Source organism: Lepisma saccharinum, chromosome 8 (assembly GCF_977018435.1).
Source record: "Lepisma saccharinum chromosome 8, izLepSacc3.1, whole genome shotgun sequence".
Taxonomy (NCBI): domain Eukaryota; kingdom Metazoa; phylum Arthropoda; class Insecta; order Zygentoma; family Lepismatidae; genus Lepisma; species Lepisma saccharinum.
The window spans coordinates 27,644,184-27,658,414 of record NC_139236.1 but is presented as its reverse complement, the minus strand read 5'-3'; the positions used below and the strand labels follow the sequence as shown (position 1 = coordinate 27,658,414).

General features: G+C 38.7%; 1 protein-coding gene across 2 annotated transcripts in view; it reads left to right on the top strand.

Annotated features, from left to right (window-relative positions):
• Shrm (shroom) overlaps positions 1-14,231 on the top strand; it is a 510,449-nt gene that overhangs the window by 258,502 nt on the left and 237,716 nt on the right. The gene's annotated exons all lie outside the window — the stretch shown is intronic.

Genomic DNA, 14,231 nt, shown 5'->3' with positions numbered 1-14,231 from the left:
CGTAGCAGGTTAATTTTTCCAGGGGCTAAACACACGGTACTAATTGCTTTTTTCTTCGCTTCCAGCAGGCAAGGTGTGATGGTGTGTAGTTCACAGCTTGGAGCTGGAAGTTTACATGTATGTACCGTACAAGGGCAGTTTGGTTGAACTTCAGCATAGGTCGTGACATTGAAAAAGTAGCAATTTCCTCTCCGTGTAAACCCGTGGTTTTGCCAAAGAACAAATTTTACAGCTTTCGGGCTAGCGAAGTTTACGTTTTGAACCCGCGGTAAGAAAAGTTTTCAAGAAAAAGCTACGGAAGTTATCAAGTTCAAGGTTTTGCAGAAGATATTTCGCTAGGTGCTGTCCTGGAACAAATATGTGTTCTTCTCCGGTCTGGAAAATTTCGTGATTTTAGTTTCCCAATCTCAAACAACGGTGCGTTCTCGATAAACTCGGTTAACAATCAATTTATATCCACTAATCAACAATCAATTTATATCCAACGTCCCTCCCTTATACGCAGGGATCCGATTCTATAACCTTTGCACATAACATATTTACTGCCTGAATATCGGCCAGGGTTATGTTAGTTTCAGCGCCATTGTGTTAGAATTACGAACTTCTTCCCAAATTTTACGAGCGGCTAGGGACAGATTAGCTACTTGGAAATACATGCTAACAGATCCAAACCCGACCTGCCTAAGCTATCCACGCAGGCATATTTAATATAATAGCTGAAATAAGCATGAAAATATGTTAGGCAGTTTAAATTTTGTCTATTTAAGCTATTATATGTATACGTGGATAGGTTAGGCAGGTCGGGTTTGGTGCTGTAATATAGCATGTATTTCCAAGTTGCTAATGCTGTCCCTAGCCGTTCGTCAAATTTTTCTTTCGTTTCGCTGTTTGGAAATTGGTATCTTAGATCTTTATATCCCAAGTTGTGCTGCACATACTTATTCTACTCTGGTGTTACAAAAAGGAACTTGATCAGTAAAGTTCGTGCACTCAACCAAGGAACATAGTGCCTTCCAGATTCCTGTCGACTTATAATCGAGAGGTGCCGGGTTCGATCCCCGTCGGAGACTCGTTCATTACACAGTGGCCCGGATCCCACTTAAATTCGTAGACATGCCCTCACCGGACACAGGCTCCCCCAGAAATTTTGCAAAATTACACTGCTTTACAATGAAATTTTTAAATAAATAAAAACAGCAGTCTTTCAAGCAGATTTGTAGGTGTTGAGTAAAAAACGGTATTATAAGATTGTTGACTGGTTCTTATTTTCATGTAATACCAGGAAATGTTAAATTTGCACACTTCGTGATAACACTGAAAAAATGTTATTGTCCCAATCCGAAGTGACTTATAAATGGATAAAATGACATATTTTTCATACATACTTAGTCGCAAGTAATGTAAATGTAGTATATTACGTTAATTTTAGTGTTTCTGTGAGAAACAACACGAAAATAATAAATTTCAATACTGTTATTCCCTAACAATTTTCCAGTACGCTGTTTTTTAGGCCCTACCCGAAAATAAGTCCCAACAACAAATATCCAGTTCGCTATTCCATTCTATTCTATTCTATGCTCGGTTTGGGGGAGTCCACAAAGATTACTTCAATAATGACACACGAGTCTTGCTGGTTTTAATGCATTTGTTAGTTTCATACATGTAGCCTACTTTTAATAACGCCTAGTGTCGAGTTCAGAGCAAATATATACCCATCGGTCGAAGCATGTTGAATTTCATAAACACAATTGTTTCATCCTACACCTTAATGTTTCGAAAGAGCGTTTTTTTTTTTTTCATGTTGTTGGGTGTCAGAGATTTCATTCAGGTAACTACGTAAACAATTTCAGAGCACGTAGTCAAAACTAAGGAGAGTTCAGTGAATTGTTCGAATGAATGATGCAGTGAAACACAAGGATATGCAGGTTAGTGGACATGCAGTTCACTTACTATGCCGTAGAAGTGCGTGTTCTCTTTCGATTCAGTAAAACACATTTGAAGGTGTGCAAGCTTGAATCTGCGTTGATGCATTTTAAGTACGAAGGATATGATTGCGATGAATTTACATTCCTGCATAGCCACTATGCTGGAAGTTGGGTGTGAAAATCCAATTTTCGGTCAGCATGAGCGTGCTGGCCCAGCCAGTGGCGTTCTGGCAACGTAATATGTGCGGCCCAACCTAAATGCAGAGAATAACTCACGATGCATTTTCATATTCGGTATCGGCGTCAGAAGGAAAATTATACTACTATTAATGTAAGTATTGCCTTGTTACTGCTTTATTTGCATGTCTTTGTTATGATACAGTAGGGGATTATGCAGTGCTTCAAGCGGAAATTCGTAGCTGGGGGAGGGGGGGTGTTAGGTCAAGCCTTAGAAAAGCTGGGGCAATGCTCCTATGGTTTACCATGGGAACAATGGCACATGTGGGGGCACATTGAGCTACGAAACCAAGAACTACTTCTTTTGTGTACATTTTCTTGTGTAATTCATGGGGTGTAAGGAGTGACCTTTGTTGCACTCAATTGTCAACCCCTCTTTCACATAGTACACCACGAGCTTCATTTTAGCAGGTTAACCATTCTCTGGCATCTGGACTCAGTCAGTGGAAATTTTTGTGATTTTATCCATATATGTTTGTGAATGTCACTTCATATTTAAATTAAAAAGAGAGGTACAATTTATTATATAAAATGGATTATATTAAATTAAGCTATAATTAGATATAACATCACGAAAATGTCCCCCTCAATAATATTATCACATTCTGTTTTATCTGATCCCCATTGCTCATCATCGTCGCGATTAGCCAAATGTGACAGAAATATGACGTTAAATAATTCAAAAATTCAGTTCATCTTAGCTATATACATTTGTAACCTAAAACTGACGGAGTACAAGAACCATGGTGTTTAAAGGCAGCCAGAAATCTAAGGAAAGGCGTAGCTGAAGTGGGAGGGGATTATCTATTGTAGCGTGCTTGTCCTGAACGATTTGAGACAGTGAGCCTCTCTCTTCGCTCTGCACATCCGGTTGTGGGTTATCCCAGACCCTGACGTTTACAGAATCCGGATTTGGACAGACTGCTGGTGCGTAAGTGGGTTTTTCGATGCAACCACTACGCAATTCGAGAACAAAGAATACAATATGCAGCATGATTCACATCCTTTAGCTGGGCGAGTATGAGGTGACCAGAGAAGGCACCCGAAAGTCGACCACTCTTCCATGCAGTACACTCTGGTAACTGCAGACCAACGAGGCTCTGGCGCCTTGATCAACGGCCAGGATAACGCCCGCTTTATACGAAAGCATTTTCCTTACATTTATGCTACCGTGTAAAGCGAGAAATCTTATGGCTTTTCAGATGCCATGGCATTTCTCAAAGATAGAACCCGTCCTATTTTCGTAGCATAGCCAATCAGAAGCGACCTCTAGGTCAGGAGTGCAGTTGTAATGGCAGCCGCGTGAGATGTAAACAGCCCCCCCGGAACTGCCATCAGTCCCCATTGACATAGGTAAAACTATTTTGTATATGTTGTTTGCAATGAAGAGTGAAGATGTAGACAGCTCACAACTTTAAGGATAAATCCACAGAACATGAACTTGGCTATTACGTTCGCTCATCTTGTTTATGAGCTGAAGTCTAAGTAGCTGCAAGCATAGGCGTAAATTGGCGGAGGCAAGGGGGCACTCCCCCAAATTTTCAGGTTTATTAAAATTTACAAGTTAGATGACGTGAGGAGCAAAGCAATAAAGAATAATATTTGTAATTTCGCAAACGTCACAGTTATTTAGCAAGTAATCCTGGACGCTGTTTTCATTGGATGGAAAACTTTTGGAATCTCTTACTCCAAACTTAAGCCACAGGTTTGATTCTGCCGCCTCACAATTAGGCTCCAAGTCTGATTCTGCCCCCTCAAAATTAGGTTGCGAACTCCCATTTAAACAGAAATGTGCGACTGATGTCATCCACATTCCTTCCACATCCGCGTCTAAGGTCAACAGCTCCCAAGTTATGGGAACAAAGGGGAGTTTCATTGCTTTGGCTGGGGGTGGAATATACAGTAGGCACTGCGATTGAATATTGTGCATTTTGTGTGTGATATAAATATCTGTGTAATCTAAAGTAGTATGGAGCGAGTAAGGGATGATTTCAGTATCAGTCAATTAACTCTTCAAGTGATGTTTTAAAAGATGCAGAAGAATGAAGTATTCGTATGATGATACACATTTATAAATTTTATATAACTTAATAACCTCTCCCTCACACACACATAATTTACCTTCATTTAATACTGTTGCATTTTTTTAAAAAAAAGACATGGTTTACAAAGCCCTCCCCGATAGCTACGGGCCTGGAGGAATAACATTTCTTATAAAACGTTATTAGGTACAAATCAATGACACTGCTTAAATACATACTTTACTACGTTTACTGTGCACGTATGGAATAATATTTTAGTTGTTTCAAATGTAAACACCGTGCACTCAGCATAGATGGTGTAACTCAACGTGCTTTTCATGCTGTATATGTTATACATTGTAATCGCAAAAGCTAGCCGAAAAGTTACATGAAATGCTTCCGTGTAAAAGTACTATCTGCTATAAGATTTTTGGGAGCATTTACATAGCATTTATGTTAGCAAAATTGTTAAATGTCTATAGCCGGCCTAATCCTATGTGGGGTCCTGTCGCCTGTTTGTCCTTACGTGTGCTTATTTTACAGTATCAGTTTCTGGAGATTTTATCCTCGGAGACCGAGTTTTAGTTCTTATTAGTTTTAAAAATTGAGCGAGGAAGTTTTTAACAGACATCAGGAGCGTATATTCTAGGCTAGCTAGGCTATCTACGAAGCCTGAAGTCTAGAAAATAAAATACAGTAGAAAAATCGATCAGAAATTGTAAATATTATTATTCATATCAGTGAGATGATGATGCCGATTCTGGAGTTGGCAACCTGATTTCTCTTGAGTTGGCAACCTGATTTCTCATGAGTTGGCAACCTGATTTCTCATGAGTTGGCAACCTGATTTCTCATGAGTTGGCAACCTGATTTCTCATGAGTTTGCAACCTGATTTCCTATGAGTTGGCAACCTGATTTCCTATGAGTTGGCAACCTGATTTCTTATAAGTTGGCAACCTGATTTCTTAAGAGTTGGTAAATTTATTTCTATTCATAGCCTAGGACCACGTGACATAAGAGATAGCCCAGATCTTTGACTCAGTATACGCCACTGACAGAGTATACGCCACTGACAGACATAGTATATTTTCTTGTGAGGGCCCTGTCTTCGGTTTTATTTTAGTTAACTGGCTGATCCCTGTATTGTGTGACGGGCAAACAATGTGCCCATAATGTAATCATATCCTTTAGCTGAATTCATATACTTTAATTTGAAATTTGTATTACGTTCAAGTGTATTTTGTGTTCATCTATGCTTGTTACATGAAAATCGTTTTCAAAAGGTACACTCCTGTTCACCTAAAGGGGCACCCTTTAAAGGGTTGAACAGTTGATTGATTGACTGTTGTTTTAAGTCCACTTTATGCACAGTAAGGCTAATTGGGACTGGACCTACAGTTTAAAGTGGGATCCGAACCACTTGTGCCTCCACCGGGTATCGAACCCGAGACCCCTTGATTACAAGGCGACGACGCTACCACTGCGCCATCCGGGAGGCCCAGGTTGAACAGTTGAATAATGTGCCACTTTATCTGAACAGGAGTGTACAAGAAATAGTTTTCCAGTTATCAAAGTTGATATGTTACATCTTAGAAAATATTTGAAATTTCAAAAAAAAGTACTTTTTCCATATTTTAAATGCACATTCCTGTAGATTTCTTTTTCAATTTTGTTATTTTTTGGCAATTTGACACATTGTATTATCACTGGAGTTATGAGAAACACTACATGTACTCAACGTCACTGAATTTTACGCAGGTTCACGTTATAGGACCAAGGAAAGTGGGAACTGATATGTAGTGTTCACCCAACTCAAATAAATTATTCCTTTCCCCAGTTTCTGTTTCTGGCAATTCTTTTTCTTTTGATGTATCCCGATTGTACAGTCACGGACACTTCTGGGTTGTAATGATTTCATTGAAAGCCAGTGGGTTTGTTACAACCCAGAAGCGTCCGTGACTGTACAACTATCCATCTTCCGCGGTGGAATGCTACAAATCCATAGTTCATGGATTGGAATCCTGGGTAACAATTTGACATTTCATTGTGTTTTCCGTTATTTCATCAATTCACCATTCATCCTCATGGTCGTGACTACGCTATAGAGGTAAAAACGAACAAAAATAGCATTTGTACCATTCATCTTTTCACCGCAACTTGTAGCTGTCTGCCGCTTTATGTTCAATAATAGCGTTCGGTGCCAATGCCCGACAACATACAAAGCATATTAGTATGAATTCTCGTGCTAAATATGGGCGTAGACGGAGCGGATGTGTCAAACACTTCCTTTCTCATAACGTTCATGGTGTTCGCAGCGGAATGAGTTGCAAGAGAGTGGAATAACAATAAGTTACGTATGGTTGATGGCAGACGTTTGTAGGCATATAAAGTGAACATTTGCTGAAAGATGCCACTGGTTGCTTATTAATTAAGTACCCCGCTATCCTCTTGCTTCGTTTTGCTCTCACTATACATTCATTGTTGTAGCTTACAAGTCACAGTATCGTGCTACTTTGTGCAATCGCGACAGGATATACCAGTACAGTGGGATACGCGAGTATCACTAGGCAAATTGTCCACCAACATGTGTATTCTCTTTGTTTTACGCATTGAGAGCTACAAGAATTGGTACAAAACACCAAACTAATTTCTAACAACTTCTGCACCAGCATAAGTAAAAATTAATCCTTAGAAACACTTAAGGATTCAAGAGAAAAATTAATGAAAAAGTCTTGGACTGCACAATAGTAATTTTGTGTGCATCAATTAATTACTATTACCATTTCTTTTGTTTTGTACAATTTCCTTTTTTTAAAAAGGCCAGGATTTATTAATCTTCACTTGTATGATTCATTCAAAGACATTATACATAGACATAGTGTGTACATTACCTTACTCACATATATTTGTAATGTTTTTATCGGTTAAATTAATGATGGAATCATAATTTATATACCTTTGGTCTCCTTGCCATGCAACTAATTCATATTTTTTTGATATGCGTAATTATTATGGGAAAACTGAACAGGCGTGGTATCAATTTCCTTATTTTATGAAGAAAAAAAATGTGTTTAACAAAAAGGGGGAAATGTGTAAGTTGGCATCATTGCAATGATAGATCGCAGTTCTATATAATTAAGGCTTATTTCAGATTTTATTCTGTGAATTCACAGTGCATACAGCTCTAATAATGTATTGACGGCAACTTTCACGAAACTATCTCGTGTTTGCCATCTGAAGTCTAGAATATAGATGTCTATTGTTTTATCTGAACGAAAGAATTGTCAAATTCTGAATTTAGCAAGAATAGCAACACTATCTATGCACAATCTTTGACATTACAGGCCCAGAAGAGATTTTGTTTGTTCTGAAGTTTATGTACATGATTTGCAGGTTAAATTTGTTATCAGACCGCTGTAGCTTTCACACGCAACTGAAGTATCTTTTGCTAATGGTCTAAAATGTTTCTACAATCGAAATTCTTACTGCAGCGTGTAGGAGGACACTTAAAGTTTCTAGCGGCCATGTATTTGCTCTACGTGAAAGCAGCTTTAGAAACAGGCCACAATCGGAGGCGGAAATTGTCCCCGCAACTTTGTCACCAAGGGATCAGACGTTTCGAGATTGTGTGGCGACCTTTTCGTGGGTGGCTCGCGGAGAAGACTGGGACAATTTCTGTCCACCGCACACAAGCATCTCGGACCGAGCAATTACTGGGAATCAGGTCAGAATCATACTGTGCCATCTTGTTTGCCGTGGCGTCATTGGAAGGTCATGGCAGACATTAACCCGTAACTGTCCTCTTCTCTGTGTCGGTAATGGTGGGTTTTGTTCTGCGGAAATTCCCTCAAGCAGAATATCCCGCTTTTTTCAATGAAAAATTCCCTCAATTTACAGACCTTTAAAAAATTTCAGCGAACACGATCAGAATGTAGGACATTACTTACTAAGGAAGGTTTGGAGTTTGATATAATATCCAGTGGTGTGTCCATGAATTTCCTAAGGGGGAGGTCTTTATATATATATATATATATATATATATATATATATATATATATATATATATATATATAAAACAGCTAGTCCTGCATTTTGTTATATTTTCTTGCATTTCAAATTCATTTGTTTACAATGACTGCACCGCAAACGGGGTTAAGATCCCCACCAACCCACTCTTGTGGATATTACTGGCATATCCTGTAATAAATGCTAAACATGTAGTAATATGATTCAGCATTACACTCAATAAATTACTACTAAATTGATTGACTGTATCTTCGTATCACTTTGGTCTGTTCCGGCTAATTACATCGGTGAAAATTGATGATAGACTGGGGTGAAATGCAGGGAAGCATTCACGTCTGACCCATGATTGGGATTTGTGTAAGAGTCCTTATGTATTTAATTATCACTTCTGATTAATTTTGAGTTTTGATACATTTATAAAATAGTTTTCCAATTTTTTTTGTTCAGCCAGCGGCAAAAATAATAGCAAGCAAATTTTTCATCGTTATTTTCATTATTTGTAATTTAGTATCGTGCGGGGTTTTAAGGAATGGAATTCTGTTGATGTTGTTCTCTGCTTATTAACGTTTTTATTTCAAATTCGTGATCTTCACATTGTGGAAGACTGAATGAAAATGGTGATGGACAGATAATTCGCACTTCTTTTGCCGTTGGATGTATGTATCTATAATCTGGTGAACTTGATCAAGAAATTTCCCTTAATCCTTTAGAAATTTCCCTCGACACGGCTTGGAAGAGAAGACGGAAGAACTTTACAGAACTTTTTTCTTCTTTAGTTGGAGCTCTTAGCCGTAAACCTATCTGTTTTTGTTCCGTTGTCATTTTCCGTCGTGCGACAGTCATTTCCGAAGACGACCATAAGGTCTCCTCTCATCTTTCAAGAAAGGGGGGAAAGTCACGTGAACGTTTCCGCACCTGATTCTTCCACTGCCCGCAATGAAAAGGGCAGAACCTATCTGACATGACATGGTGACCAACATGATATTTATTTTTAAAAAAAGCTTGTTACTTCGTGGCTAGAGGCAGTGGGGGAAGCTCGTGAATTCCTTTCCTTCGGTAATGGCCCGTTGCTGCTTTGAACTTGCAGTGTGGGTGCGAATTTGAATAATTGAACGTAGTGATTGGCGTGATCGGATATTTTACGAGCTTACACGCCCTGGGTTTGAACCTGTTATTTCCCCGGGCTCCCCTCCCACTTCCAGATAATACAATCGGCAAATGGGTGATTATGCACAAGTCTGAAAAATATTTACTAAAACTCGATGTACTCTTTGTTTCGGTCATGTTAGAAATATTTAGTGCTTGTTTTAACAGTTGTCCCCTTTTATTGAAATAGCTTATATTGTTTCCGATCTATGTCGTCAACAGGACTGAAGTTGTTGAAAGGTACTGTTTTTCGGAAACTTGATGACGATGCACAATAGTACTCCCTTCCCCTTTAATCGGAACCAGTTTTATTTTGTATTTTCTGGATGTTTTTTACTTCGTTTTTCAATGTTTTCCCGTTCGTCATAACAATTTTTGATGCATCTAACCTACATGTTCTCGGTTACGGTCATTTTCCTATGTTTTAATCGTATTTGTTTGTCCTAAAAAATGTACACAGGGCCTCCCCGTGGCCTTGTAATCAAAGGGACCCGGGTTCGATACCCGGTGAACGCACATAGTGGTTCGGATCCCACTTTAAACTGTAGGTCCAGTCCCGATTAGCCTTACGGTGGACTTAAAACACCAAATTAATCAATATTAATTAAAAATTGTACACCAGAAAAATCATCTTTTACTTTAGCTCAGATGTAAGGAAAAGGGACAGACGTCATTTTATCTTGATGCCTGGTGGAAGATAATAGTTGGTTTGTATTTTTTTTTACTTAGTGTCGCTTTTCTGCCTCTTTGGTTCCTCGTGGCAGTAAGTCATGATTTGATGATTGGTCACTCGCAAATAACGTCCCGGAACTTCAGTGGCGAGTTCGAGAGTCGACCACGGAGTCGGCAGATTTAAAAATAATGACAGATAGGAAACAACGAAACGCTTATCGTTGCAGGCAGGTTCCAATAATTTTAGCTAAACCTCATAGCTCAGTTAAAAAAAAAGGTAGTTTTCTTATAATTTCAAAGTCATTAAGTTTGGGAATACCTCTGGAGAAATCTGAAATTATACACAATAAAGCGTGAAAGAACTTGCCAAGTGATAGGTTAAAAAAATATAACCAAAAAAACACTCTCACCCCACTAGAAAAGGTCGTTGGTCACAGTTACTAACGAGTGGTTGAAAACTCGAGCTTAAGTTGTTTCCAGTAGCGAACGAATCCATATATTAGGAAGTTAAGTTGTTGTCAGTAGCGTGTAGTTTTGTTGCAACTTGAGAAAATCAATCAAAAACTCTCACAGTGCTTTTGTTTTTGTCTTTTATGTACTTGTAGTTTTTTAATGACGTCGCTGTTTTGGCTTCAAAGTCTGTTTATAATTGAAGACTCAAAGGTTTTAGTTGTTTTATTGTTTAAAGTTCCATAAACAGAAATACGGATAGGTTGTTGAACCTTTGGTTGAAAAGTTAAGCTCCAATTTCTCAGGTTCTGTGTCCCAATTCTTAATATTTCGAATTTATCTAATGATCACACTTAACTCCTCACGTATTTTTAATATGTATATGTTGTCGCTGATTCTGTTGATTGTGCATAGAACCATGAACAAGATTTGTACGTAGCGTATTATAATGAATCGCAGGTGAGATAATGCAGATGGACTCAATTCGACATAATATCAGCCAATGTTGTTGCAAAGGTTTTATACATTGTTAATTGTGATTTTGCTTGTACTGTGATATTGCCTGGACGTACTTGGTGACAAAATTATAATTGCACTGCATGTATTCGTAGAAAATCAAACGTTTCACGTAAGAACATATTTAACTTTTCAGAAGTGCATTATAAATTATTGCACAAACATGCTCATTGGTCATGCCACCTGGTGGTAAGACTAAAATTCAATGCATTCGATTCTGAGGAGTGAATCACAGTGTTATTGATAACTTTAGCGACGCCTTTGTGCTGGCCAATCAACGTGCGCTAACAGGCAGTGTGCAAACCGTAACGAAGTAATCGTGCATTTTCGTGATGTTCTTCAACTTTGCTGAGCTTTTCATTTTCCACGGTAGATGGCGCACTGATAGTGGACGATGATCTTGAATGACGTTACGTGAGGAATTCTGGCAACACTGTACTTCTGAGCTTTGCCACAACTCGTCACAAAATGACAGACTCTGTTGAAGATCTTTCGTGCATGAAATATAACTGTGGATAGGAACACCCGCCTGCTTTCCCACAAGCAAATTGCTGAAATGTATTCAGCTTTTATTTTTAATGAGCCTCTGCTCTTGAAGATAGCTAGAAGCTCGCCGTACTCGAAATCCTCTCCCATGTCAACAGCACAATCCTCCTCCTTCCCGTTCTGCTGCTTGAAAACATGGACTGCGCGTTTACGGTAAGAGACACTGCAGGAAAAACAGAAACGAACAACAGATTGAAACAATTTCGTGTAACTGTTTTCTTGATTTTCACTTCTTTCATGACTCTTGTTTCCTGGTCGCTTGGCTTCATTCACCGCCCGATATGTACAATGGCATTTTCATCTGTTATGCGTTTCTATTTCCCTACCCCTTGAATAATAGACAATAGACTGACATTGAAACGAATCATTGGACTCATTTGACATAGTGGAATTGTAGTGTAGACTTCCCGAAGCTAAAAGCTTGACAAAGTTTGTTTAACGTGTAGTTTATGCACAATTAGGCTTTCTGGACTTCACCTAGTTTAAAGTAAGATCCAAATCATTGTGTTTGACCCCGGGACCCCTTGATTACAAGGCGACATTGTTACCACTACGCTATCGGGAAGATCATGCTGAGAAGCAAATTGTAAATGCTTATATTATATATTTGTTGTCAAGTTGCAGAATTGGCAGTGTACAATATTTACAGATATATTATGGTAACATTATATCCTGATGTATTTTTTAGTGAAAATGTACTCTCCTTTCGCAGTGTCGCCGGTATGGAAGAATCCTTGTAATGCTCTGAATTTGAGTGACACACGTTTTTCAGTAATTCCCAATCTTGTAATTATCCATTGTTTCGCGAGTCACAAGGAACTAATTTTTCGATACCCAGATGGTGGAAACTATCCTTAGTCCAGGGAGAAGAGTTTACAGGGTTCTTACCTGTAGGAAGGCCAAGACGGAAGATGGAGTGATAACGTTGCGTTGAACCAAAAATAAATCTGTAAGAATGGAAAAGATTGCAATGATCTTGCCCAGGATAGGGACAGATGGCAGGTTTGTGTTGCTGCAGCCATAAACCGTCGGGTTTGGGGATGCTAAAGAGTTAGTTAGATGGTGAAACTACGACCTCTACTGAACTACAACTTAACTGATGGAATGCACTTAGAGCTACCCTAATTCACCATCGACAATTCTGTTCTAAGTGTTAATACCATAACTCTCTTACAAAAAACTAGGATTAGATTTGTGCTATATACAGTGGGATCCATGAGTATTACCGTGCAAATTGTCCATCAGCATGTTCGTGCACTTCATTTGACCCAATAAGAGCTTCAAGAATTAAAAACTCAAAACAAGCTGTTGACAACTTCTGCACCAGGACACATAAAAATCCGTCACTTAAAAACACTTAGGATGTAAGAGGAAAATTAATGAAAATAGTCATGGACAATTTGCACGGTAATACTCATGTATCCCACTTTACAGTCTAAACGTTTTTCATAGACCTCGGATGTCATTATCTGAGACCAAATGCAATGAAGATGCCGAAGCGAGAGATTGATTTTCCGTTATAGAACTTTCATAGAATTAACTATGACTAAATTGCAAGAACTGGCCGCGAAGGAGAGAAACAATTAGAAAACATAAAAAATAACAAAAACACAATAAAATGAGCAAAAAGTCTGCAACCATAGGAAAACGACAAAACAAGTTAATGTTACGAACTTATTGTACAACACAGTTAAAGAAAGTATTGAATGGTTTACCTGTAACAGAGAAAAGGGCAATATGAAAAATACCTATTGTTCCAGACTTATGGGACACCCGGTCTAATTAACTAACTCTCTAGCCTTCTTAAACCCGAAGGTTTATGGCTGCAGCGACACAAACCTTCCATTTGTCCGTATGCTGGACAAGATCAATCCAATCTTTTCCATCCTTACAGATTTCCTTTAGGTCCATCTCAACGTTTTCCCTCCAATGGATTATATGAAGGGTTCGGGTGTAAAGATGGTAAGTGACAATTTGGACATTTCTGAGTTCATTAAGGAAAAAGGTTATTAGAAGCTATACTGTAGATAAATTGTTTTCGTGTTGTTCTACTAATTTCACAAGGTTCCACCGAGTCCAATGCATATTGTATGACATGGCAATTTCACTCGAAAATTGAAGAAATGGCACATTTTACTTTGTATCTGTTGATATTATGTATTCGTTCCTACTACGACTAGCCTTGCTGTTCCAGATTTTACTGTCAGAATACAAGACTAGGAGTGAAGAAAGATACACACCGCTTAAATTATATGCATACCTCTCTTACAAAAGACATAAACATAGAGGGCATACTGGAAATTACTTCAGCAAAGAAAGGAAACTATTTGGCATTCTGCATGCAATGGGCGATGGCCAATCGGCTATTTTCGTTCGCCCTGAGCCAGAAATTAAAGGGAAACCATGACACGAAAGGAATGGCGAGAAAAAAAGGGGCGCTTGTCATTGACCCTCAAGGGCCAATCATTGGAAAAATACTCGCCAGGGGGCAGGGTGTGTCACTGGTTACGTGGAAGCTGCACCGATAGTCTTGCAATAAACTGCCATGTCATTTGTCCTTGAGAGAGTCTTTGATCAGTTGAAGAGATACCAGAAGTAATTAGTTCCCGAAGTCATTAGGAATCAATTTGGGAATAGTGGCGGAGGTAATCGATTATCTTGTCCAGTGTTCAAAGCATTTCCGTCTTGAAC